Genomic DNA, 25479 nt, shown 5'->3' with positions numbered 1-25479 from the left:
AGCCTTTAAAAGCCTTTACAGGTTACCACTTTAGATTTGCAGAGGAGGTCTACTGCAAAAATTACTGCCCTCGATCTGACCTTCGCGGCGATACCTCACATGCATGGTGCAATTGCTGTTTACGTTTGACGACAGACCGCCGCTTGCGTTCGCCTTAGCGCAAGAGCAGGGGGCGACAGGGGTGCTTTTTTTTTTTTTTTTTTTTTTTCTTTATTATTTTTTTGCTTTTTTATCTTATTTTTAAACTGTTCCTTTCATTTTTTTTTTTTTTAAATCATTTTTATTGTTATCTCGGGGAATGTAAATATCCCCTATGATAGCAATAGGTAGTGACAGGTACTCTTTTTTGAAAAAATTGGGGTCTATTAGACCCTAGATCTCTCCTCTGCCCTCAAAGCATCTGACCACACCAAGATCGGTGTGATAAAATGCTTCCCCAATTTCCCAATGGCGCTATTTACATCCGGCGAAATCTAAGTCATAAAATGCTCGTAGCTTCCGGTTTCTTAGGCCATAGAGATGTTTGGAGCCACTCTTGTCTCTGATCAGCTCTATGGTCAGCTGGCTGAATCACCGGCTGCATTCTCAGGTTCCCTGTTGAGACAGGAGAGCCAGAGAAAAACACGGAAGACGGTGGGGGGGGGGGGGCATTCCCTCCCACGGCTTGTAAAGGCAGTCTAGAGGCTAATTAGCCGCTAGGATTGCTTTTACATGAAAGCCGACCGCTGGCTGAAAAGAATGATACCAAGATGATACCTAAACCTGCAGGCATCATTCTGGTATAACCACTCAAAGTTGTGAATGGCGTACCTGAAGACAAAAAAATGGTTAACAATAAAGCACAGTAAACAGTAAAGTATAAATAATTACATACCTGAAAAACAAACATGATAAAACATAATAACAATAACAATAACAATAACAATAAAACACTGCAGAATAGAATACAGTAAAAAAAGAGCAGAACAATAGAGAGAGAGAATAGAGAGAGAGAACAATAAAACGACAACTATTTTTTTTTTATTTTATATATATATTTTTTTTTTTTTTTACACTTTTTTTGTAACTAACTTTTATAACTGTAACCGGTTCCAGGTTCGGGTCTCTCAAAATGCGATGGCATCTTGGGAGACCCTGTGAAAGTGTGCCTAGTCTGTGCAATGCTGTACCCTACGCTAATACTCAACTAGTGCATGGTAGCGTTCAAAACATTCACCAATGCAAAGACCAGGATTGTCAGGACTGGAGGGACAATAATAGCGGGTGTCACGCCTATATCCGCGCTTGCTGCAGACACAACATCTTTTTGGGGGGGTTCGTTGGGTAGGGGTACTCGGGAGCACATAAAAATGCCTCTCATGCAGCCGACTGCATTTCGTTGGGGATGTGAATGGGGGAAGTACGGGCGCTGCAGAAGTGGTGGGTTCCCAATTAGGATTGGCGAATGCAGCAGGAAGGGCACTATGGGCACGACGGGCCTGTGTTTGTCTTCTTGGTGGCAGCGGGACACTACTTGTGCTTGTCACCTCACCAGCTTGAACTGCACTTATGGGACTCGCCACGTCACCAAGTGTTACTGCAGCGCTGGTTTGACTACGACCGGGGTGTACTAGGCCGCTGGCGCTTGCCAGTTCAATAAAAAGCTTCCAAAAAACTGTTAGCGATCGCAGGGATCAGGCCTGACTCTGCGAACGCTGCAGTTATGCGTTTAGTGTTTTGTAAGTGTCAGTGATCGATCGATACTGCACTTGGGTGGGCTGGACTGGGCCGGGCGGAGGGGCAAAACGCAGGTGCTAGCAGGTATCTGGGTTGATCCCGCTAACACTGCGTTTTTGGGAACCCTAAACTGCTGGGGACGCTAGTATAGATCTGATCTGATCGGATCAGATATTGATCCGTTCAGATACTATACCACTAAAGGAGGCGTATGCTGCGTGCGTGGGTGTTAGTGGTACTGGCGCTAACCTGACGCTGCCTGGGGCCGGTGCTTGCTAGTTCACCAAAATGCTACCAAAAAAACTGTTAGCGATTGCAGGGATCAGGCCTGACTCTGCGAACGCTGCAGTTATGCGTTTAGTGCCTTGTAAGTGTCAGTGATCGATCGATACTGCACTTGGGTGGGCTGGGCTGGGCCGGGCGGAGGGGCACAACGCAGGTGCTAGCAGGTATCTGGGCTGATCCCGCTAACACTGCGTTTTTGGGAACCCTAAACTGCTGGGGACGCTAGTATAGATCTGATCGGATCAGATATTGATCCGATCAGATACTATACCACTAAGGGAGGTGTACGGTGCGTGCGTGGGTGTTAGCGGTACTGGCGCTAACCTGACGCTGCCTGGTGCTTGCTTGCCAGTTCACCAAAATGCTACCAAAAAAACTGTTAGCGATCGCAGGGATCAGGCCTGACTCTGCGAACGCTGCAGTTATGCGTTTAGTGTTTTGTAAGTGACAGTGATCGATCGATACTGCACTTGGGTGGGCTGGGCGAAGGGGCAAAACGCAGGTGCTAGCGGGTATCTGGGCTGATCCCGCTAACACTGCGTTTTTGGGAACCCTAAACTGTTGGGGACACTAGTATAGATCTGATCAGATCAGATATTGATCCGATCAGATACTATACCACTAAGGGAGGCGCATGCTGCGTGCGTGGGTGTTAGCGGTACTGGCGCTAATCTGACGCTGCCTGGGGCGACGCATATCACCGCCGGGCGATCAGGGGGCTAAACCTTTATTAGGTAATAAACGGCGGGTGCCCTGACACTATAAAAAATAAACGAACTAACCTGCGTCACCCGTAACGGTTATACGGTGATCAGTGGTGAAAGGGTTAACTAGGGGGCAATCAAGGGGTTAAAACATTTATTAGGTAGTATATGGGGGTCCCTGTCACTATAAAACGCTGACGGCGAACCTAAATATTTACCTCACTAACTAGCGTCACCAGCGACACTAATACAGCGATCAGAAAAATGATCGCTTAGCGACACTGGTGACAGGGGGTGATCAAGGGGTTAAAACTTTATTAGGGGGGGTTAGGGGGGTACCCTAGACCTAAAGGGGGGTAATACTCACTGTCCCAACACTGTAACTGTCACAAACTGACACTATGCAGTAATCAGAAAAAAAAAAAAAAAAAAAAAAAAAAAAAAAAAACCTGCTGGTGTCAGTTTGTGACAGGGGGGGGGGGTGATTGGGGGGGGATCGGGGGGCGATCGGGGGGGGGATCGGGGTGTTTTGTATGCCTGGCATGTTCTACTGTGTGTGTGTGTGTTGTGCACTCACATTGATGTCTTCTCCCCTCGGCGCTGGAACGGAAACTACCGAGATGACATCATTTCCTTTGCTGCTGTTTAGCATACAGCAGCAAAGGAATGTTCCCATTGGCCGGCGGCGATCGCGAGGGGGGGGCCACGAACGGATGGCCTCCCCCTCACCTCCGATCGCCGGGGAACAGAACGGGACCGCTTCGGGCACCGGGGGGGGGTCCGATCGGACCCCCCACCCGCGAGAGGCAAATCACGTACATGTACGTGATTTTGCCTGCCCGTGCCGCCTTGCCGACGTAAATCGGCGTTAGGCGGTCCTTAAGTGGTTAGAGAATACAATGGCAGTCGACGAAACTTTATCTTGCACGGTATTTGCGCAGCAATTTTAAATGTGTTTTTTTTTTTTTTTAAATGTTTGATGCTTTAAAAAAAGAAAAACAGTGAAGTTAGCCCAATTTTTTTGCATAATGTGAAAGATAAAGTTACGCTGAGTAAATAGATACCTAACATGTCACGCTTGCACACGCTCGTGGAATGGCGCCAAACTTCCGTACTTAAAAATCTGCATAGACGACGCTTTAACTTTTTTTAGTGGTTACATGTTTTGAGTTACAGAGTTCTAGTTCTAGAATTATTGCTCTTACGCAAATGTTCGTGGTGATACCTCACATGTGTGGTTTGAAAACTATTTTTATATGTGGGCAGGACTTACGTATGCGTTCGCTTTTGCAAGCACACAGGGACAGGGGGTGCAAGACTATGTTGAAAAAAAGGACCTCCAAGGCAGTATTTTCAGAAATACTGCCTGTACCTCAAGCCACACCAGAAAGGCAGCAGGATCTTAGAGAGCTTAACAAGTGGCTGAAGAACTGGTGCAGAGAAGAGGAGTTTGGCTTCATGGAGAACTGGTCTGACTTTGCGGTCACTTCCCGGCTCTATAGCAGGGATGGACTGCACTTAAATGTGAGGGGTGCAGCTTTTTTGGGAGTGAAGATTGCCAACAAGTTGGAAGAAATTGTTCAGACTCCAGAAAAGTGTGTCGCCTACGTTCAGACTCCAGAAGAGTGTGTCGCCCACGTTCAGACTCCAGAAGAGTGTGTCGCCCACGTTCAGACTCCAGAAGAGTGCGACACTCCCGTTCAGGCTCCAGCAGAGTGCGACACTCCCGTTCAGGCTCCAGCAGAGTGCGACACTCCCGTCCAGGCTCCAGCAGAGTGCGACACTCCCGTCCAGGCTCCAGCAGAGTGCGACACTCCTGTTCAAGCTCTAGCAGACTGCTACATTCCCATTCAAGCTCCAGCAGAGAGGGCCATTCAGGCTCCAGCAGAGTGGGCCATTCAGGCTCCAGCAGATTACGACGCCCACGTTCAGGCTCCAGTAGAGTGGGATGCCCACGTTCAGGCCCCAGAAGACTATGCCGTTCAGGCTCCAGAAGAGTGGGTCGTTCAGGCTCCAGAAGAGTTGGCCATTCGGGCTCCAGAAGAGTGTGCTGTTCAGGCTCCAGAAGAGTGGGCCGTTCTGGCTCCAGAAGAATGGGCCTTTCAGGCTCCAGAAGAGTGGGCCGTTCTGGCTCCAGAAGAGTGGGCCGTTCTGGCTCCAGAAGAGTGGGCCGTTCTGGCTCCAGAAGAGTGGGTCGTTCTGGCTCCAGAAGAGTGGGCCGTTCTGGCTCCAGAAAAGTGGGCCGTTCTGGCTCCAGAAGGGTGGGCTGTTCTGGCTCCAGCAGGGTGGGCCGTTCAGGCTCCAGAAGAATGGGCCATTCTGGCTCCAGAAGAGTGGGCCTTTCAGGCTCCAGAAGGTAGGGCCGTTCAGGCTCCAGAAGGGTGGGCCTTTGAGGCTCCAGAAGGGTGGGCCGTTCAGGCTCCAGAAGGGTGGGCCTTTGAGGCTCCAGAAGGGTTGGCCTTTGAGGCTCCAGAAGGGTTGGCCGTTCAGGCTCCAGCAGAGTGGGCCATTCAGGCTCCAGAAGGGTGGGCCTTTGAGGCTCCAGAAGGGTTGGCCTTTGAGGCTCCAGAAGGGTTGGCCGTTCAGGCTCCAGCAGAGTGGGCCATTCAGGCTCCAGCAGAGTGGGCCTTTGAGGCTCCAGCAGAGTGGGCCTTTGAGGCTCCAGCAGAGTGGGCCTTTGAGGCTCCAGAAGGGTGGGCCTTTGAGGCTCCAGAAGGGTGGGCTGTTCAGGCTCCAGAAGAGTGGGCCATTCTGGCTCCAGCAGAGTGGGCCCTTCAGGCTCCAGAAGGGTGGGCCGTTCAGGCTCCAGAAGGGTGGGCCGTTCAGGCTCCAGAAGGGTGGGCCGTTCAGGCCCCAGAAGGGTGGGCCGTTCATGCCCCAGAAGGGTGGGCCCTTCATGCCCCAGAAGGGTGGGCCGTTCAGGCTCCAGAAAGGTGGGCCTTTGAGGCTCCAGCAAAGTGGGCCTTTCAGGCTCCAGAAGAGTGGGCCTTTCAGGCTCCAGAAGAGTGGGCCGTTCAGGCTCCAGAAGAGTGGGCCGTTCAGGCTCCAGAAGAGTGGGCCGTTCAGGCTCCAGAAGGGTGGACCGTTCAGGCTCCAGAAGGGTGGGTCGTTTAGCTTCCAGAAGGGGGGCTTTTCAGGCTCCAGCAGAGTGGGCCTTTCAGGCTCCAGCAGAATGGGCCATTAGGGCTCCAGAAGGGTGGGCCGTTCAGGCTCCAGAAGGGTGGGCCGTTTAGGCTCCAGAAGGGGGTCCGTTCAGGCTCCAGAAAGGTGGGCCGTTTAGGCTCCAGAAGGGTGGGCCATTTAGGTTCCAGCAGAGTGGGCCATTCAAGCTTCAGAAGAGTGGGCCATTCAGGCTCCAGAAGGGTGGGCCATTCAGGCTCCAGAAGAGTGGGCCGTTCTGGCTCCAGCAGGGTGGGTTGTTCAGGCTCCAGAAGGGTGGATCTTTCAGGCTCCAGCAGAGTGGGCCTTTCAGGCTCCAGCAGAATGGGCCATTAGGGCTCCAGAAGGGTGGGCCGTTCAGGCTCCAGAAGGGTGGGCCGTTTAGGCTCCAGAAGGGGGGCCATTCAGGCTCCAGAAAGGTGGGCCGTTTAGGCTGCAGAAGGGGGGCCGTTCAGGCTCCAGAAGGGTGGGCCGTTTAGGTTCCAGCAGAGTGGGCCATTCAAGCTCCAGAAGAGTGGGCCATTCAGGCTCCAGAAGGGTGGGCCGTTCAGGCTCCAGAAGAGTGGGCCATTCTGGCTCCAGCAGAGTGGGTCCTTCAGGCTCCAGAAGGGTGGGCCGTTCAGGCTCCAGAAGGGTGGGCCGTTCAGGCTCCAGAAAGGTGGGCCTTTGAGGCTCCAGAAGAGTGGGCCTTTCAGGCTCCAGAAGAGTGGGCCTTTCAGGCTCCAGAAGAGTGGGCCGTTCAGGCTCCAGAAAAATGGGCCGTTCAGGCTCCAGCAAAGTGGGCCTTTCAGGCTCCAGAAGAGTGGGCCTTTCAGGCTCCAGAAGAGTGGGCCGTTCAGGCTCCAGAAGGGTGGGCCGTTCAGGCTCCAGAAGGGTGGGTCGTTTAGCTTCCAGAAGGGGGGCTTTTCAGGCTCCAGCAGAGTGGGCCTTTCAGGCTCCAGCAGAATGGGCCATTAGGGCTCCAGAAGGGTGGGCCGTTCAGGCTCCAGAAGGGTGGGCCGTTTAGGCTCCAGAAGGGGGTCCGTTCAGGCTCCAGAAAGGTGGGCCGTTTAGGCTCCAGAAGGGTGGGCCGTTTAGGTTCCAGCAGAGTGGGCCATTCAAGCTTCAGAAGAGTGGGCCATTCAGGCTCCAGAAGGGTGGGCCATTCAGGCTCCAGAAGAGTGGGCCGTTCTGGCTCCAGCAGGGTGGGTTGTTCAGGCTCCAGAAGGGTGGATCTTTCAGGCTCCAGCAGAGTGGGCCTTTCAGGCTCCAGCAGAATGGGCCATTAGGGCTCCAGAAGGGTGGGCCGTTCAGGCTCCAGAAGGGTGGGCCGTTTAGGCTCCAGAAGGGGGGCCATTCAGGCTCCAGAAAGGTGGGCCGTTTAGGCTGCAGAAGGGGGGCCGTTCAGGCTCCAGAAGGGTGGGCCGTTTAGGTTCCAGCAGAGTGGGCCATTCAAGCTCCAGAAGAGTGGGCCATTCAGGCTCCAGAAGGGTGGGCCGTTCAGGCTCCAGAAGAGTGGGCCGTTCTGGCTCCAGCAGAGTGGGTCCTTCAGGCTCCAGAAGGGTGGGCCGTTCAGGCTCCAGAAGGGTGGGCCGTTCAGGCTCCAGAAAGGTGGGCCTTTGAGGCTCCAGAAGAGTGGGCCTTTCAGGCTCCAGAAGAGTGGGCCTTTCAGGCTCCAGAAGAGTGGGCCGTTCAGGCTCCAGAAAAATGGGCCGTTCAGGCTCCAGAAAAATGGGCCGTTCAGGCTCCAGAAGGGTGGACCGTTCAGGCTCCAGAATGGTGGGCCGTTCTGGCTCCAGCAGGGTGGGTTGTTCAGGCTCCAGAAGGGTGGATCTTTCAGGCTCCAGCAGTGTGGGCCTTTCAGGCTCCAGAAGAGTGGGCCTTTCAGGCTCCAGAAGAGTGGGCTGTTCAGGCTCCAGGAGAGTGGGCCGTTCAAGCTCCAGAAGGGTGGACCGTTCAGTCTCCAGAATGGTGGGCCGTTCTGGCTCCAGCAGGGTGGGCTGTTCTGGCTCCAGAAGGGTGTGCCGTTCAGGCTCCAGAAGAGTGGGTCGTCTCGGTTCCAGAAGGGGGGGCTTTTCATGCTCCAGCTGAGCGGGCCTTTCAGGCTCCAGCAGAATGGGCCATTAGGGCTCTAGAAGAGGGGGCCGTTCAAGCTCCAGAAGGGTGGGCCGTTCAGGCTCCAGAAGGGGGGCCATTAGGGCTCCAGAAGGGTGGGCCATTCAGGCTCCAGAAGGGGGGCCATTAGGGCTCCAGAAGGGTGGGCCGTTCGGGCTCCAGAAGTGTGGGCAGTTTAGGTTACAGAAGGGGGGCTTTTCAGGCTCCAGCAGAGTGGGCCTTTCAGGCTCCAGCAGAATGGACCATTAAGGCTCCAAAAGGGTGGGCCGTTCAGGCTCCAGAAGAGTGGGCCGTTTAGGCTCCAGAAGGGGGGGCCGTTCAGGCTCCAGAAGGGGGGGCCGTTCAGGCTCCAAAGGGGGGGGCCTTTCAGGCTCCAGCAGAGTGGGCCTTTCAGGCTCCAGCAGAGTGGGTCGTTCATGTCCCAGAAGGTTGGGCCATTCAGGCTCCAGAAGGGTGGGCCGTTCAGCCTCCAGAAGGGTGGGTGGTGCAGGCCCCAGAAGGGTGGGCTGTTCAGGCTCCAGAAGGGTGGGCTGTTCAGGCTCCAGAAGGGTGGGCCTTTCAGGGTCCAGAAGGAGTGCCACGGTGTTTTTTTTTCAGGTGTGTGTTGGGCCAACTATGAGGGGAGGTTGGAGGCTGATACTTTTTAGGTGTGTGTTGGACTGGCTATAAGGGGAGGTTGGAGGCCAGTTTTTTTTTTATCATCTGGTACTATCGAACCAGCAATAAAACAGTGGCTGGAATAATATGAATTTTTTTCACAATATATGGAAATAATCTTTGAGTGCTAGAGACTTTCTAAACCTAACACCAGTATCACTACAAGCAGAAGGGTGGGCCATTCAGGCTCCAGCAGGGTGGTCCATTCAGGCTCCAGAAGGGTGGGCTGTTCAGGCTCCAGAAGGGTGGGCCGTTCAGGCTCCAGAAGGGTGGGCCGTTCAGGCTCCAGAAGGGTGGGCTATTTAGGCTTCAGAAGGGTGGGCTCTTTAGGCTCCAGTAGAGTGGGCCTTTTAGGCTCCAGCAGAGTGGGCCTTTCAGGCTCCAGCAGAATGGGCCATTAAGGTTCCAGAAGGATGGGCTGTTCAGGCTCCAGCAGAGTGGGCTGTTCATGTCATCGAAGGTTGGGCCATTCAGGCTCCAGAAGGGTGGGCCGTGCAGGCCCCAGAAGGGTGGGCTGTTCAGGCTCCAGAAGGGTGGGTCGTCTCGGTTCCAGAAGGGGGGGCTTTTCATGCTCCAGCAGAGCGGGCCTTTCAGGCTCCAGCAGAATGGGCCATTAGGGCTCTAGAAGAGGGGGCCGTTCAAGCTCCAGAAGGGTGGGCCGTTCAGGCTCCAGAAGGGGGGCCATTAGGGCTCCAGAAGGGTGGGCCATTCACGCTCCAGAAGGGGGGCCATTAGGGCTCCAGAAGGGTGGGCCGTTCGGGCTCCAGAAGGGTGGGCCATTCGGGCTCCAGAAGTGTGGGCAGTTTAGGTTACAGAAGGGGGGCTTTTCAGGCTCCAGCAGAGTGGGCCTTTCAGGCTCCAGCAGAATGGACCATTAAGGCTCCAAAAGGGTGGGCCGTTCAGGCTCCAGAAGAGTGGGCCGTTTAGGCTCCAGAAGGGGGGGCCGTTCAGGCTCCAGAAGGGGGGGCCGTTCAGGCTCCAGAAGGGGGGGCCTTTCAGGCTCCAGCAGAGTGGGCCTTTCAGGCTCCAGCAGAGTGGGTCGTTCATGTCCCAGAAGGTTGGGCCATTCAGGCTCCAGAAGGGTGGGCCGTTCAGCCTCCAGAAGGGTGGGTGGTGCAGGCCCCAGAAGGGTGGGCTGTTCAGGCTCCAGAAGGGTGGGCTGTTCAGGCTCCAGAAGGGTGGGCCTTTCAGGGTCCAGAAGGAGTGCCACGGTGTTTTTTTTTCAGGTGTGTGTTGGGCCAACTATGAGGGGAGGTTGGAGGCTGATACTTTTTAGGTGTGTGTTGGACTGGCTATAAGGGGAGGTTGGAGGCCAGTTTTTTTTTTATCATCTGGTACTATCGAACCAGCAATAAAACAGTGGCTGGAATAATATGAATTTTTTTCACAATATATGGAAATAATCTTTGAGTGCTAGAGACTTTCTAAACCTAACACCAGTATCACTACAAGCAGAAGGGTGGGCCATTCAGGCTCCAGCAGGGTGGTCCATTCAGGCTCCAGAAGGGTGGGCCGTTCAGGCTCCAGAAGGGTGGGCCGTTCAGGCTCCAGAAGGGTGGGCCGTTCAGGCTCCAGAAGGGTGGGCCGTTCAGGCTCCAGAAGGGTGGGCTATTTAGGCTTCAGAAGGGTGGGCTCTTTAGGCTCCAGTAGAGTGGGCCTTTTAGGCTCCAGCAGAGTGGGCCTTTCAGGCTCCAGCAGAATGGGCCATTAAGGTTCCAGAAGGATGGGCTGTTCAGGCTCCAGCAGAGTGGGCTGTTCATGTCATCGAAGGTTGGGCCATTCAGGCTCCAGAAGGGTGGGCCGTGTAGGCCCCAGAAGGGTGGGCTGTTCAGGCTCCAGAAGGGTGGGCCTTTGAGGCCCCAGAAGGAGTGCCACAGTGTTTTTTTGCAGGCGTGTGTTGGACCAGCTATGAGGGGAGGTTGGGGGCTGATACTTTTTAGGCGTGTGTTGGACTGGCTATTAGGGGAGGTTGGAGGCCAGTTTTTTTTTTTTTATCATCTGGTACTGTCGAACCAGCAATATAACAGTGGTTGGAATAATATGAAATTTCTTCACAATAAGTGGAAATAATCTTTTAGAGTGCTAGAGACTTTCTGAACCTAACACAAGTATCACTATGAGCACCTAAGACTTAGAGGGGTAACAGGCATATACCCTGGAAACATTACATTAGAGGGACACAAAATCCCAATCATACGAGGTCTCACTGTGACCAAGCACAAGCCATAAGGAAGATCCAATGGGATCCCTGGGAGCTCTATGTAGCTTCACTTATGAATGCAAATATATAACAAAAACCTCTGTTTTAACATTTTTGAACTAGTTTAGACACTCAATTTATTTCTTGTATTTTTTGCTATATATTTCTCAATTTGGAAACGTTAGAGTTAGGGACCGCACTTTGCAGAGGGGCCTTGACGTGGCAGTGCGGCTTCACATATATTTGCATCCAATGTAAATTGTGGAAACAGTTTAGACTTTTTTCTTTATATTATGCTGGCTAGCTGGTAAGTATGCTGGGGAATTTTGTGTTTTGAATTGCTCTGTGAACTGCCATTCTTAAGCGCCAAATCCCACCTTTGTGTTGTGGTAAATGTGCATTACTGCAACCTATGTTAATACACGTTACAAGCATCAGTGTGTTGCAGTGCCATCCATCGTCAATAGTACCCCAACACATTGACCCAACGCACTTCCAATACACATGCAGTGCAACGCAACACAATGCAGATTAACGTACTACCATGCATTGTGGTGCATCATGGCAGAAGAAATTATGTATATACTTTATTGTTATATTGTGCAAAACATTTAATAAAATTAACCCCTTCCCGCCGACCGAACGCATATATGCGGCCTCGGCTTTCCGGGGTTATACCGGGATGATGCCCGCAGCTGCAGGCATCATCCCGGTACCGTTGTTTTCAGCGGGCGATCGGCTACCCGAGTATAACAACCGATGCGGCTAAAAGCCGCTCGGCTGTTATACCGGAGGAGCGGGAGGGGACATCCCCCCCCTCCCGCCGCCTCCCGCCGCTGTTACCGGGCCTCCCGTGCGATCGGGAGGCCCGGTGTCCGTTCCGCTGCCTTCGGCGGCTGGGGGCGGACTGGAACGAAGCTGCGAGCGGCTTCGTTCCAGCCTTCTTCTTGTAAATGCGGAAGCGACGTCATGACGTCACTTCCCGTTTACTCGGCTGCCAATGGCGCCGAATTTAAAAAAGTACACAGTATTCAGAATCGCCGTTTTCGGCGATCTGAATACTTTGAAGTGTAAAGGAGGGATGGGGGGTCTTTTAGACCCCCCATCCCTCCATAAAGAGTACCTGTCACCACATATTACTGTCACAAGGGATGTTTACATTGCTTGTGACAGCAATAAAAGTAAAAAAAAAAAAAAAAAATTTTAAACACAATTTATAAAGTACAAAAATAAATAAAATAAATAAAAAAAAAAAAAAAAAATTTTTTTAAAGTGCCCCTGTCCCCGCGAGCTCGCGCAGCGAAGAAAATGCATATGGAAGTCGCGCCCGCATATGTAAACGGTGTTCAAACCACACATGTGAGGTATCGCAGCGATCGTCAGAGCGAGAGCAATAATTCTAGCCCTAGACCTCCTCTGTAGCTCAAACCTGGTAACCGTAAAAAATTTTTAAAGCGTCGCCTATGGAAATTCAAAGGTACCGTAGTTCGTCGCCATTCCACGAGTGCGTGCAATTATAAAGGGTGACATGTTTGGTATCTATTTACTCGGCGTAACATCATCTTTCACATTATACAAAAAAATTGGGGTAACTTTACTGTTTGGATTTTTTAAAATTCATGAAAGTGTCACTTTTCCAAAAATTTGCATTTAAAACACCGCTGCACAAATACCGTGTGATAAAAAATATTGCAACAATCGTCATTTTATTCTCTAGATTCTCTGCTAAAAAAATATATATGTTTGGGGGTTCTAAGTAATTTTCTAGCAAAAAATACGGATTTTAACTTGTAAACACCAAATTTCAAAAAAAGGCTTAGTCATGAAAGGGTTAAATAAAAATAAATAGTGTGTGTAAGATTTCTTTTTTTTATTCGTTCTAAACACAGTGCACCGGAACGCAGGTCTGATTCCAACCTTGTAACATCTAGTCAGAGCAGGTGCAACTCCGATGACTGTTAAGCCAGCCATAGATGGTAAGATTTTCAACCTGTGGTTGTAGGAAAGAAAAAAAGTGCATTCCCCCATCAACACTGATGTTGATGGGGGAATCCATCCCATGGAGCTATCATGTTCTCTTCGTGGGGAGAGCCACAGTGAAAATTGCTAGTGGCTATAACCTCTGGCAAGGATCTCATGGAAAATCCAACAGGCTAGTTGTACCCAAGTGGATCGGTCAATCAGCTTGGGTGCAATCAGCCTGCACATACATGGTTTGAATCTCGGCTAGTTCAGCAGGAACAGCTTCACCTTAAACCGAAGACTGAGGTAGACGGGTGTAAATGGACACAAGTCTGTGTACAGCTGCTTGTCCATAGGGATGAATGGACCTTCCGATCAAGTCAGCCGTAAAAACTGATAGGTGGACCTGATTGGAACTTCCATCCGAAAAGGGCGTATCTTATAAAAATGTTTTATAATGGACTGTTTCCCATCCTCCTTTCATGTGTGTACCACTGCCATAACCAGTGTGCCAGCTGATCTGTGGGCCGGTGACACACGATGCTGGATGTCATCCCTGGGCTGAAAATACACAGTGTGGGATTCCACCTGTGCACAGGGGCCTGTTATGCCTGGAATTACAGCACAGGGTATCTACAGAGGCAATCTAAAGCCAGTCATACATGGATTCAAGTTCAGCAAGGATCAGGATCAGTGCAGCAACAACAATGGTCTTGGTATTATTTTTTTTCTGTGAGCGTTTCCCTATTTGGAAAAAATGGTCCAAGTGGCTCTACAGCCTCTCGATCACTTTTACAGATGGGGACCTCCCCTCCCTCCACCTTTACTGGGCTCTCCTGTCCCATCGGGGAGCCCGGTACCGATATAACCGCTCTAATCGCAATCACTGTGAAAGAGTTCCTTCCCCTCTTCTGTTACATTACTTTTGGTTTGATTAGAAGCCATTACTGGCTTGTACAGCATCTGATCAAACTGATCTTGCTTTGATTACATGCTTTGGAGGCCAGAGGAGAGATATGGGTACAATTGACCCCAGATTTCTCAAAAAAACAGGATACGTCACAGCCCATGAATGTTGTCCATCCCTTGCGATAGCAATAAAGTTGATCCAAAAAAAAAAGTACAGTGTAAAAAATTTAAAAAATGTAAGCGCCCCATACACCCATGCTCATGCAGAAATGTAAACACGCATGTAGGTCCTGCATACTTATGTAAACAGCGATCGCACCACACAGAGGCGTAGCTTGAAGCTTGTGGGCCCTGATGCAAAAATTGACCTGGACCTCCCCCTCATTACCACCGTGCGTGCAGATACATCCACCGCACTCCAAGATACTCAAAGTGGCTTAAGAGTTTTGAGTTCCCAGAGTTCCTCTTTACTTAAGAGGACAGGGATTACCGCTGGAGAATCAGAGGACAGGGACCCCTGGCAGGTCACTTGGCAGAGCTCCTTTCCCATCCCAGCACTGTATACAGACCCCCCCCCCCACACACACACACACACACACACACACACTACACAGGGCTGAAATCACATTCCTTTACACACAGTCTCTCAGTCTTTACAGGCTGTTTCTGACATTTATGTTGCCCTTCTGGCCTGTGAAATTTTCTGGTCAGAATGGCAGTGTAGTTGCAGTAGGCAGATACACCCTGTGCAGATCATGGCTGACTGGCTGTGTTGTAAAGGAATGTGATTTCAATCCTGCAGAGGAGGAGCAGTATAGAGTGCTGTAATGGGAAAGGAGCTCAGCAGCCGGGCATAGTATCCAGGGCAGAGGGGGTTGTCAGGGGGCTTTGGGGGGGTGCAACTTAGATCTGGGAGGGCAAAGCCATGTGACATAAAGTCTGGAGCCTGTAGCCCTTCAGGGGCCCCCTGAGGAGGTGTTAAGGGATTTGTTTTGGCAATTTCTGAAGATTTCTCTGTCAGTGTTGGCAGGTGTTGGGGGAAGATCACCTCCCGGAGGTGTGTGTCTTTTCTCTAGTTGTCAGGGATGTGGGGTAAGCGGACATCCCCGAGTGGGGGGTACAGAGAATCCCAGCTGGTGAGTAGAAGACACTGAGCGGTGTCTTACCTCACCAGTGACATCGGTCCCATCATGACTATAGGACGGCACTCTCCTCCTCTTGCGTCGCTAAGCATGGTTACCATTCCATGTTGCCAGCACACAGCACAGACACTTCCCCATGCTGGGCTATTCTCACCTCGTGCTCCTCTCGATTCAGGAAATGCCTCACAGCTTCTCCCCAGACAATGAGATTGGAGGGGTGTGGACTGTAGAAGGCAAAGTAGAAGCCCAGTACTAGAGCATGGCTGTGGGGCCCTAGGGCAGATCAGAGCTGGACTTTGTGGAGGATATGATAATATGACAGGGAGGCTGCTGGGGCCCCCTGGAGCTAGGGGCGGGCTTGCAATTGTGACCCCTGCAACCCCTTATGCTACACCCATGCTTATTGGTATGGACTTTTTTTTATATCATTCTTTCTGTGTGTGAGGACCAGCAAAGAAGTGTTCCAACATCAACAACAGGTGCGTTCCAGGATCACCTGAATGCAGCCAAAGCGTATAGGGTAGATTGGTGCAGAACAATAATTTTTAGAAATTTATTGTAGAGAGGAATTCAGGATGGGGAAGAGGGAAGACATTAGGGTAAAATAACCAAAGTTCTGCCTTAATTTTATGACTGCAGCGTACCTTGTAAGGCTGGACACTGCAGCACCCAATGTAACTCACAAGTGTAGGTGTGAATGGGCCTATGGCCTATGTATATGCAGTAAAGCATGCTTGTTATACTCTCTGTGGAACCTATGGGGCTAATCCTCCACATTGTGTAAAAAGGCTGTTTTATCCTGTCTTCTCTGATCCTCTCCTTCTTCCCCTGCCCCCAATCCATCTGCTGATAGAACAGAGCCTTGGAGACCCTATGCACATGCTCATTTATTTTTTATTTTTGGGAGGGTGCATCAGATCGGCACAGGGCCAATCAGCACTGTCCAGACAGAGGGTCAGAGGTCCTGCAGGCTTTATAGGACAGTCAGAGTAGAATGAAAATTCCCCCTACAAGCTTAAACTAGACACTAATGGAAGCCACAAGACTGCTATATATTGCTGATGAGAAAAGGTATTTATTGCATTTCCATGTTCTGTGTACTGTGGGATATAGTGAATGCAGGGTCCCGGGTTTGTTAAACCTTTAAAGCCTAACTTTTGTGTTACTTTACATGGTTTGTTTGGGCCGAGATGGCCCAAAAAAACATTTCAATTACAAAGAAATGTGGCTACTGTCAGCACTGTGTAAACCGTATGTAGCATCAGTTACATACAGTATATAGCACTGTGTTCCGTGAGCATTATGGTGAAATGTATGGGTAAAGCGCTGCTCAGCCATTCAAAGAAAGTCTTGTACTTTTATAAATGAATACAATGCTACCTTTGATTGGCTGAGGTGTAGATGCAGGCAAACATTGTCGTAATCTCCAACTAAGCCCATCAGGAAAGGCCTTGTATTCATTCATAAAAATACATGACTTCCTGTTAATGGCTCAGCTCGACTTAAAGGGGTTGTAAAGATAAACATTTTTTCACCTTAATGCATTCTATGCATTAAGGTGAAAAAACTTCTGACAATACCGCCGCCCCCAGCCCCCCCGTTTTACTTACCTGACGCCTCGAAAGTCAGGTTCTCGTTCCCGACATCTATTCCTCCGCTCACCCTGGCCGCTGATTGGCTACAGTGGATGGATTGGAAGCAGCGCAGCCATTGGCTCGCGCTGCTGTCAATCACATCCAATGACGCAGCGCGTTGGGGGGCGGGGCCGAGTGATACAGTGAGCGGCTATAGCCGCCGGCTGTATCACGCCGGAGCGCGCCCGCAAGCACTAACCACCATGCGAGGGAGCTCGCATTAAAGTGGTTAATGCTTGCGGGGAGGAGCTGAAACAGCCGCCGAGGGACCCCAGAAGACCAGGTTTGGGGCCACTCTGTGCAGAACGAGCTGCACAGTGAAGGTAAGTATAACATGTTTGTTATTTAAAAAAAAAAAAAATTTTACCTTTACAACCCCTTTAATTTTGTTCCAGGAATGAGGTGGGAAGACCCCATACCACTACTGGAACCCAGCACTGTGTATTGCATGTAGCTAATGCCACACACAGTGCAGTGTGGATAACAAATAATTTATCAGATAAGATTAACAGAATTAAAAGATTTTGTTCAACCACACTAATGTGACATGAGTTCCCTGCAGAGCAGAGTTCGCCCTCTTATGTGTCAGACCACTCTACCTTATCAAGGCCCAATTCAGTGTTATGGTCCAGGTTCTCACTGTTAGATGATTGGTGAAGCCTGGAAAACTCCTACTCTTTCTGTAGCTGAAATCAGGTTGAGAATCACATAGATCATGCTAAGTGGAGTGGAGGGCAGGATGTAGGACATGGTGGAGAAGTATTCTGCTAAATGGTACCCTTGGTTCACACATTTCCTCCCTTCTGCAACTGACATTGGCCTTCTGAACCCTTAGGTATGGTCTGACTGCAGCCCTATCCAGCAGCCCCCTCTTTCTCCATTAACACTCTCACCTATTGTGTTCTCTGTTACTCAAACCCCTTCCCTTTCTGTTTGCAGCTCCATGACCACCCCCATTGGACATAAACTGATTAGCCAATGAAACTTCTTTCCTCTTGTTCAGTTTAATTCATCTTGACATTAATGACTTGTAGCTTTGTTTTCTTTGACCCGTCCTTTCACAGGTCAGATTTTTATAAACTGTTTTTCAAAATTGTTACTAGCCTGGAGGACATATTGTTTGCAACAAATTGTAAATAAAACCCAATAAAAACGACTGAACAATAAACAATTTTGTCCACTTGCCAAATGTATAATATTCAAAATGTTAATTACAACATACAGTGGAGACTAAACGTATTCAGACCCCCTTAAATTTTTCACTCTTTGTTATTTTGCAGCCATTTGCTAAAATCATTTAAGTTCATTTTTTCCCTCATTAATGTATACACAGCACCCCATATTGACAGAAAAACACAGAATTGTTGACATTTTTTCAGATTTATTAAAAAGGAAAAACTGAAATATCACATGGTCCTAAGTATTCAGACCCTTTGCTGTGACACTCATATATTTAACTCAGGTGCTGTCCATTTCTTCTGATCATCCATGAGATGGTTCTACACCTTCATTTGAGTCCAGCTGTGTTTGATTATGCTGATTGGACTTGATTAGGAAAGCCACACACCTGTCTATATAAGACCTTACAGCTCACAGTGCATGTCAGAGCAAATGAGAATCATGAGGTCAAAGGAACTGCCTGAAGAGCTCAGAGACAGAATTGTGGCAAGGCACAGATCTGGCTAAGGTTACAAAAAAATTTCTGCTGCACTTAAGGTTCCTAAGAGCACAGTGGCCTCCATAATCCTTAAATGGAAGACGTTTGGGACGACCAGAACCCTTCCTAGAGCTGGCCGTCCGGCCAAACTGAGCTATCAGGGGAGAAGAGCCTTGGTGAGAGAGGTAAAGAAGAACCCAAAGATCACTGTGGCTGAGCTCCAGAGATGCAGTCGGGAGATGGGAGAAAGTTGTAGAAAGTCAACCATCACTGCAGCCCTCCACCAGTCGGGGCTTTATGGCAGAGTGGCCCGACGGAAGCCTCTCCTCAGTGCAAGACACATGAAAGCCCACATGGAGTTTGCTAAAAAACACCTGAAGGACTCCAAGATGGTGAAGAATAAGATTCTTTGGTCTGATGAGACCAAGATAGAACTTTTTGGCCTTAATTCTAAGCGGTATGTGTGGAGAAAACCAGGCACTGCTCATCACCTGTCCAATACAGTCCCAACAGTGAAACATGGTGGTGGCAGCATCATGGTGTGGGGGTGTTTTTCAGCTGCAGGGACAGGACGACTGGTTGAAAATGAGGGAAAGATAAATGCGGCCAAGTACAGGGATATCCTGGACGAAAACCTTCTCCCAAGTGCTCAGGACCTCAGACTGGGCTGAAGGTTTACCTTCCAACAAGACAATGACCCTAAGCACACAGCTAAAATAATGAAGGAGTAGCTTCACAACAACTCTGTGACTGTTCTTGAATGGCCCAGCCAGAGCCCTAACTTAAACCCAATTGAGCATCTCTGGAGAGAGCTAAAAATGGCTGTCCACCAACGTTTACCATCCAACCTGACAGAACTGGAGAGGATCTGCAAGGAGAAATGGTATAGGATCCCCAAATCCAGGTGTGAAAAACTTGTTGCATCTTTCCCAAAAAGACTAATGGCTGTATTAGATCAAAAGGGTGCTTCTACTAAATACTGAGCAAAGGGTCTGAATACTTAGGACCATGTGATATTTCAGTATTTCTTTTTTAATAAATCTGCAAAAATGTCAACAATTCTGTGTTTTTCTGTCAATATGGGGTGCTGTGTGTACATTAATGAGGAAAAAAATTAACTTAAATGATTTTAGCAAATGGCTGCAATATAACAAAGAGTGAAAAATGTAAGGGGGTCTGAATACTTTCTGTCCCCACTGTACAAAGCCATCCACAGAACAGCCTCCAGCTACATCACCAAGCTGATCTCAATCATCCAAATTGTTCTCTCTGCTCCTCCCAAGGCCTTCTGCTCTATAGCTCCCTTGCCACCTCCTCCCACGCTCACCTCCAGGACTTCTTCAGAATCTCTCCCATCTTCTAGAGCTCTTTACCCCAATCTGTCTGGTTATCTCCTACTGTGTTCACCGTTAAGTGATCTCTAAAAATTAATCTATTCGCTCCACCTAAAAAAATAAATTACTTTGACCATCTCCATCAGCTTATCCCCCGCAGCTATTTGTACCATTTCCGTTCCCTTTTAGACTGTGAGCCCCAAGAGTCGGGACCCCCTAATCCTTTTGTACTGAACTGTGTTGCATCTGTACTGCATCTCATTATATTGTAAAGTGCTGTGCAAACTGTTGGCATTATACAAATCCTGTATTATAATAATAATAAAAATAATATGGCATACTCACTATGCTTAGTAAGAGCATCTAACTAATAAATGAATTAAATAACCATAGCACAGGGGTGTCCAATCTTTTAACCTTCCTGGGCCACATTGGAAGAAGAGGAATTTTCTTGGGTCACACATAAAATGCACAAACAATAAGGATAGCTGATGAGCAGAAAAAGTCAGGCTGATCACAAGTTAAAGTGGAAGTAAAGTCGACTTTTTAACTTGTACCTACAGTTCTATCTATGTTTAGAAGATATTTACACTTAAAGCAGCTGATGTTGTCACCGGCGCATGCACTCTGAAGGGACTGTGCCGTGCTTTCAGAGCTCCTGCACTCAGAAGATACGTCATCGCGACCCCGGCCATTCTAGCAGCCGAAGCCTGCGAATCCAGAAGGTAGACCAAGTGAAGATGGAAGCGCCAAGGAGCTGTGACAGTGTTGCATTGGAGATCTCTGTGTGCAAATAAGTCTATCATTATGTGCTAGTATGCTGTGCATGCTAGCACATTATGGCATAACGCTGCAGGGCCCCAATTTTTTATTTTTGGGGGAGCAGTTTGCTACTGCTTTAACAATCACTGATAAAGATAATGTACCTATCTGAGAAATAAAACTTTTTTTTGTAATATTTATTTTTTTATAAAATTAAAAGAGGGCAACACAAAACTAGTGCAATATTTGACACTGTTTTCAATTAACGAATGCATCAATATCTAGTTCGATGGATGTAGTAGAAAGTGCTCTGTTGACGCTATATAAATTCTGTATAATAATAATAGTAGAAATTTTCAATGAAAGGTGCTCATCAGATTTGGTTCTAATTTTGCCATTCCTGTGCTTCATCCTTGAAAATAGTTGCTCACAAATATAGGTGCTGATGGAAACTTATGACATGAATAAGACGTGATTATAAGGGGCAAGATATTTTTGGGGGGAAGATAAAACTTATAAAAATCCAGTAGAGAGACACTGCCAAATCTTTCTTCTGGATGTGTTCGGAAAGTGTATTTTCTTTTTTTTTTTTAACTTAAAATTCCCCAAAAATCTACTTTTTAAGTAAGTTTATGACTTTGTGTTGGGCCACATTCATAGCCATAGTAGGCCGCAGGTTGTACACCCCTGCCATAACATAATAATGAATTAATAAAAAGGAAGAGTCATTGGTATACAGTGCACAATCCGAGTTGAATTTCAAGCAACTCCAGATCTACTGAGTCCCTTCGAAATGGCTATACAAAGCTGCTTAACCACTTGCCGACTGCCGCACACCGATTTACGTTGGCAGAATGGCATGGGCAGGCAAAAGGGCGTACCTGTGTGTCCCTTTGAATTTGCCACCTAGCGGGCATGCGCGCCAGCCGCGCACCGCGGTAGTGTGCCCGTGGGTACCGCAAACTCAATGTTCACCAGCGGCCTGCGATTGCGGCTAGGAGAGGCATAATGGGGAGATGCCTATGTAAACAAGGCATTTCCCTGTTCTGCCGAGCAACATGACAGGGATCTACTGCTCCCTGTCATCGGGAGCAGTGATCTCTGTCATGTTGTAGTGAGCCCATCCCCCCTACAGTTAGAACACATCCAGGGAACACACTTAACTCCTTAATCGCCCCCTAGTGTTCAACCCCTTCCCTGCCAGTGTCATTTATACAGTAAGCATGGGCTATTTGTAGCTCTGATCGCTGTATAAATGTCAATGGTCCCAAAATAGTGTCAAAAGTGTCCGATCATTCCACCATAATGTCGCAGTGCCAATAAAAATCGCAGCTTGCCGCCATGACTAGTAAAAAAAAAAAAATAATAATAAAAATGCCATAAACCTATCCCCTATTTTGTAGATGCTATAACTTTTGCGCAAACCAATCAATTTAACTTATTGCGATTTTTTTACCAAAAATATTTAGAAGAATACATATCGGCCTAAACTGTGGAAGAAATTTGTTTTTTTTAATATATTTTTTGGGGATATTTATTATAGCAAAAAAGTAAAAAATATTGCTTTTTTTCAAAATTTTTTTGCTTATAGCGTAAAAAATAAAAACCGCAGAGGTGATCAAATACCAAAAAAGAAAGTTCTATTTGTAGCAAAAAAGGGCTTCAATTTTGTTTGGGTACCACCGGCTCAATGCTCTGGTCAGGAAGGGGTTAAATCCTTCCGGGGCTGAAGTGGTTAAAGGCTAAGTTCCCTTTTTGTAAAAAAATTAAAAAAAAAATAATAAATGCAAATGATTTTGCATGTTAAAAAATGTGCGTTTATTATTTTTTACCATGAAACCTGCACAGTATTGCATCCGCAATCAGTAGACCACAGGTGCAATGTTAGGCTCCTGTAGACACTCCTGACAGCAATCTGCCCATACCGACATATCGGTAGACAGTTAAGGCAGACACATGGACCAAAATCAGCTGGTTTGGCAAAGAGTCAGCCGACTTTCGGCCCATGTGTACAACTATCTGTGAGACGAACGGGCATGATGGAAAACCAACATCTGACCAGCATCCAATCAGCGCAGTCCTGCTATCAGAATACAAAGGTACAAAGGCACAGCAGGGGAGATTGCCACACTAACATCGCTTGTGTTGAACGAAAAAAAACTCTACATGTGTACTAGGCTTTACTCTGGAAGTGTCAGTGAACTATCAGGGTAAGCGCCCTGGTAGTTCATTAAGAAGTACAAGATGTCTGCCACAGTGGAAGATGGGACTTGTAGTTTATTCATTCACAGATCGCTGTTAATGAATGACGTAGCTGGGTGGAGGCCCGCACAGCTGTACTGTTTTTAAATTGTGACAGGGGGTGCAGGGAGAGGATCCCCTTGTCACAAGGAGGAATAGGGAAGTGCAAGGCCCTGCATTAGTAAATTGTTGCATGGTAAACCCTGAACACAGGTGTAACATGTAACATGTTACTAAAGGTAAACTTATCCTTTAAAGTTTGGGCAAAACATATTAATTTTGCTTGATCATGCCAGTATATAAAGAGAATAAAGCAAAAATAGGCTTTAAAGCAGCTCTGTCAGGGCAACAAAAATTTCTAAAAGAAGGGTCCCTGCAAATAAGAGACCAGGCCCCGACGGATACTCTGCTTTATACTATCAAACATTCACATCCCCTATCTTGACTGATGCATTTAATGTTTTACTGGATGGTCACTCCTTCAAACAGGAATCGTTGACAGCATCAATCTGTATGATTCCTAAGCCTCATTTTGATGACACATCTTGTACAAATTATCGCCCCATTTCACTTCTAAATTTAGATCTAAAAATTTTTGCAAAAATTTTAGCAACTCGTTTGAACAAAATTATAGGCACGCTTGTTCATCGCGATCAAGTAGGCTTTATGCCGACACGTCAAGCAGGCGACAATGTGCGTCGGGCAGTTTTGTTAGCACATATTGCAAAAAAAAGACGTATCCCTTCCTGCTTTCTTTCCCTTGATGTTAAGAAAGCCTTTGATTCTGTTTCTTGGCCTTACCTACAATATTCTCTGCAGAAATGGGGCTTTGGTCCTCAATTTACTAGATGGATTGCGGCACTTTATGATAAACCTTTAGCACGCATAAAATATGCGGGGTACAAATCTGACTCCTTCAACATAGAAAGAGGTACTCGTCAGGGATGCCCACTTTCCCCTCTTCTATTTAGTCTTTTGATAGAACCGCTTGCTCAATTCTTCAGAACAGACCCAACTATAACCGGTATAGAATTAGGAGGCTACCAACATAAGTTGTGTTTGCTGATGACGTATTATTATTTCTATCCTCTCCACAAGTCTCGGGCCCTAATCTCCTGCCCATTCTCAACAGGTTTTCTACCTTCTCAGGCCTCATAATAAATCCTAAGAAATGTTTGATATTAAATATCTCTCTGTCACATATGGAATTGGAGTCAACAAAAATTGCACTTCCTTTCACTTGGGCTTATAAATCTATTCCATATTTAGGTATATACCTTACAACCTCTACTTCAGATCTCTTTTCAGCTAATTATACACCAATGTTGAGCAAGGTGACAAACCTGTTGAAGCAATGGTCACACCTTCCATTATCATGGCTGGGAAGAATCAATGTGATAAAAATGACGATTTTACCCAAATTATTGTATTTGTTTAGAGTCCTACCTATCTCAATACCGGCTTATTACCTAAGAATATTACAGAAAAGGGCCACAACATTTGTTTGGGGCCCCTCCAAACCACGCGTTCCCTTACCAACATTATATCTCCCTAAAACCAATGGAGGTCTAGGCTTCCCCAATTTTGCAACTTACTATAAAGCGGCGCATATCGCTAGTCTTTCTAAATATCATGCAACAAATGAAATCCCAATTTGGGTATCAAATGAAGCAGCTGATTGTGATCCTTTATTGATTTCAAATCTACTCTGGCTTCAACCCAAAGACCGTCGTGTTATATCCAACCCCATCACCAAACACTTTATTACCTTATGGGATAGGCTTAAATTTAAACATTGTTTACAATCTCCACACAATCCTCTCCTCTCTTTCCTTAAAAACCCTGCTTTTTATCCAGCCTGGGTCTCTCCCTCATCATTTAAAACCTGAAGATCTTTAGATGTCATAAAATTACACAATTTTGTCACTTCCTCCTCTTTTATTCCATTCCCAACTCTCTGCGAGATCTACAATATACCGCTATCAGAATTGTTTCGGTACCTCCAATTTAAAAATTTCTTTACACCTAATACTAACATTTCCAACTTCTGATACACCCAAACACAGATAAACCATCTTATGCCCAAAATGGGAGGAGGATATTGGATACTCTCTTACCACGGCAGACTGGTCTAAGATCTGGCAGGTAACTAAATCATCCTCCCCCAACATTGTAGCATTGGAGGCCAATTATAAAGTACTGACCCGATGGTACCTTGTTCCATCCAGAGTGGCTGTTCCTACCTGTTCTGCTCTATGTTTTCGTGGCTGTTCGGAGTTGAGTGATCATTTACATATTTGGTGGACTTGTCCAAAAATTCGGATCTTCTGGGAGCAAATCTCTGATTTAGCCTCCAAAATGTTTGAGATAAAATACCTCCTGACCTAACTCTTGCTTTACTCAATTTGAAGCCAGAATGCTTGACACACACACTCAATTCAAACTTTTCGTTCAGCTCCTTACGGCTGCGAAGCAAACGATTGCAAAAGCATGGAAATCTCCTTCTTTGGTGGTAGCTGAGACAAAGAATAGGATGCATAACTCAATGATTCATGCTAAAATGTCGGCTATAGATAGGGAAATGATCCCCAAGTTCGAAAAATTATGGCACCCATGGGTACAATTCCATTTACCATCAAATTTCGATGATAAGGTTCTCCTGCCATGGTAGATGATGTATGAATGGACTTGTTATGCTTCGTGACAGCGTTTGGATCGACCTAATGGACTCCCCTCCCCTCCCCTTCCTTCTCTTCTCTATTCTGCTCCTTTCTTCTCTTCTTTTATGGATTTCTATCCTCCCATCTCTTCTTATTAATATATTGAAGCTCCAGATCCCTCAAACTAAGACTTTCTTCCTCAGCTTATTTATCCTAATTTCAGCTGACTTGAATAACTATTTTAGTATTAGCCTAGATTCTTATACAACTTTTACCAACGTTCATATTACATTTTTGGTTACATATTATATGTTTAGAAAGTCTATTAACCTAATAGTGACGAGCTTCATTTCTGTTTGTCAA

General features: G+C 47.6%; 1 protein-coding gene across 2 annotated transcripts in view; it reads right to left on the bottom strand.

Moving 5' to 3' along the window:
- Positions 1-25479, bottom strand: part of SLC25A22 (solute carrier family 25 member 22) — a 186192-nt gene that overhangs the window by 99196 nt on the left and 61517 nt on the right. The window lies entirely within an intron of this gene.

Source organism: Aquarana catesbeiana, linkage group LG11 (assembly GCF_042186555.1).
Source record: "Aquarana catesbeiana isolate 2022-GZ linkage group LG11, ASM4218655v1, whole genome shotgun sequence".
NCBI lineage: Eukaryota > Metazoa > Chordata > Amphibia > Anura > Ranidae > Aquarana > Aquarana catesbeiana.
The sequence above is the reverse complement of the archived record's forward strand: the minus strand, read 5'-3'. Positions and strand labels throughout refer to the sequence as shown.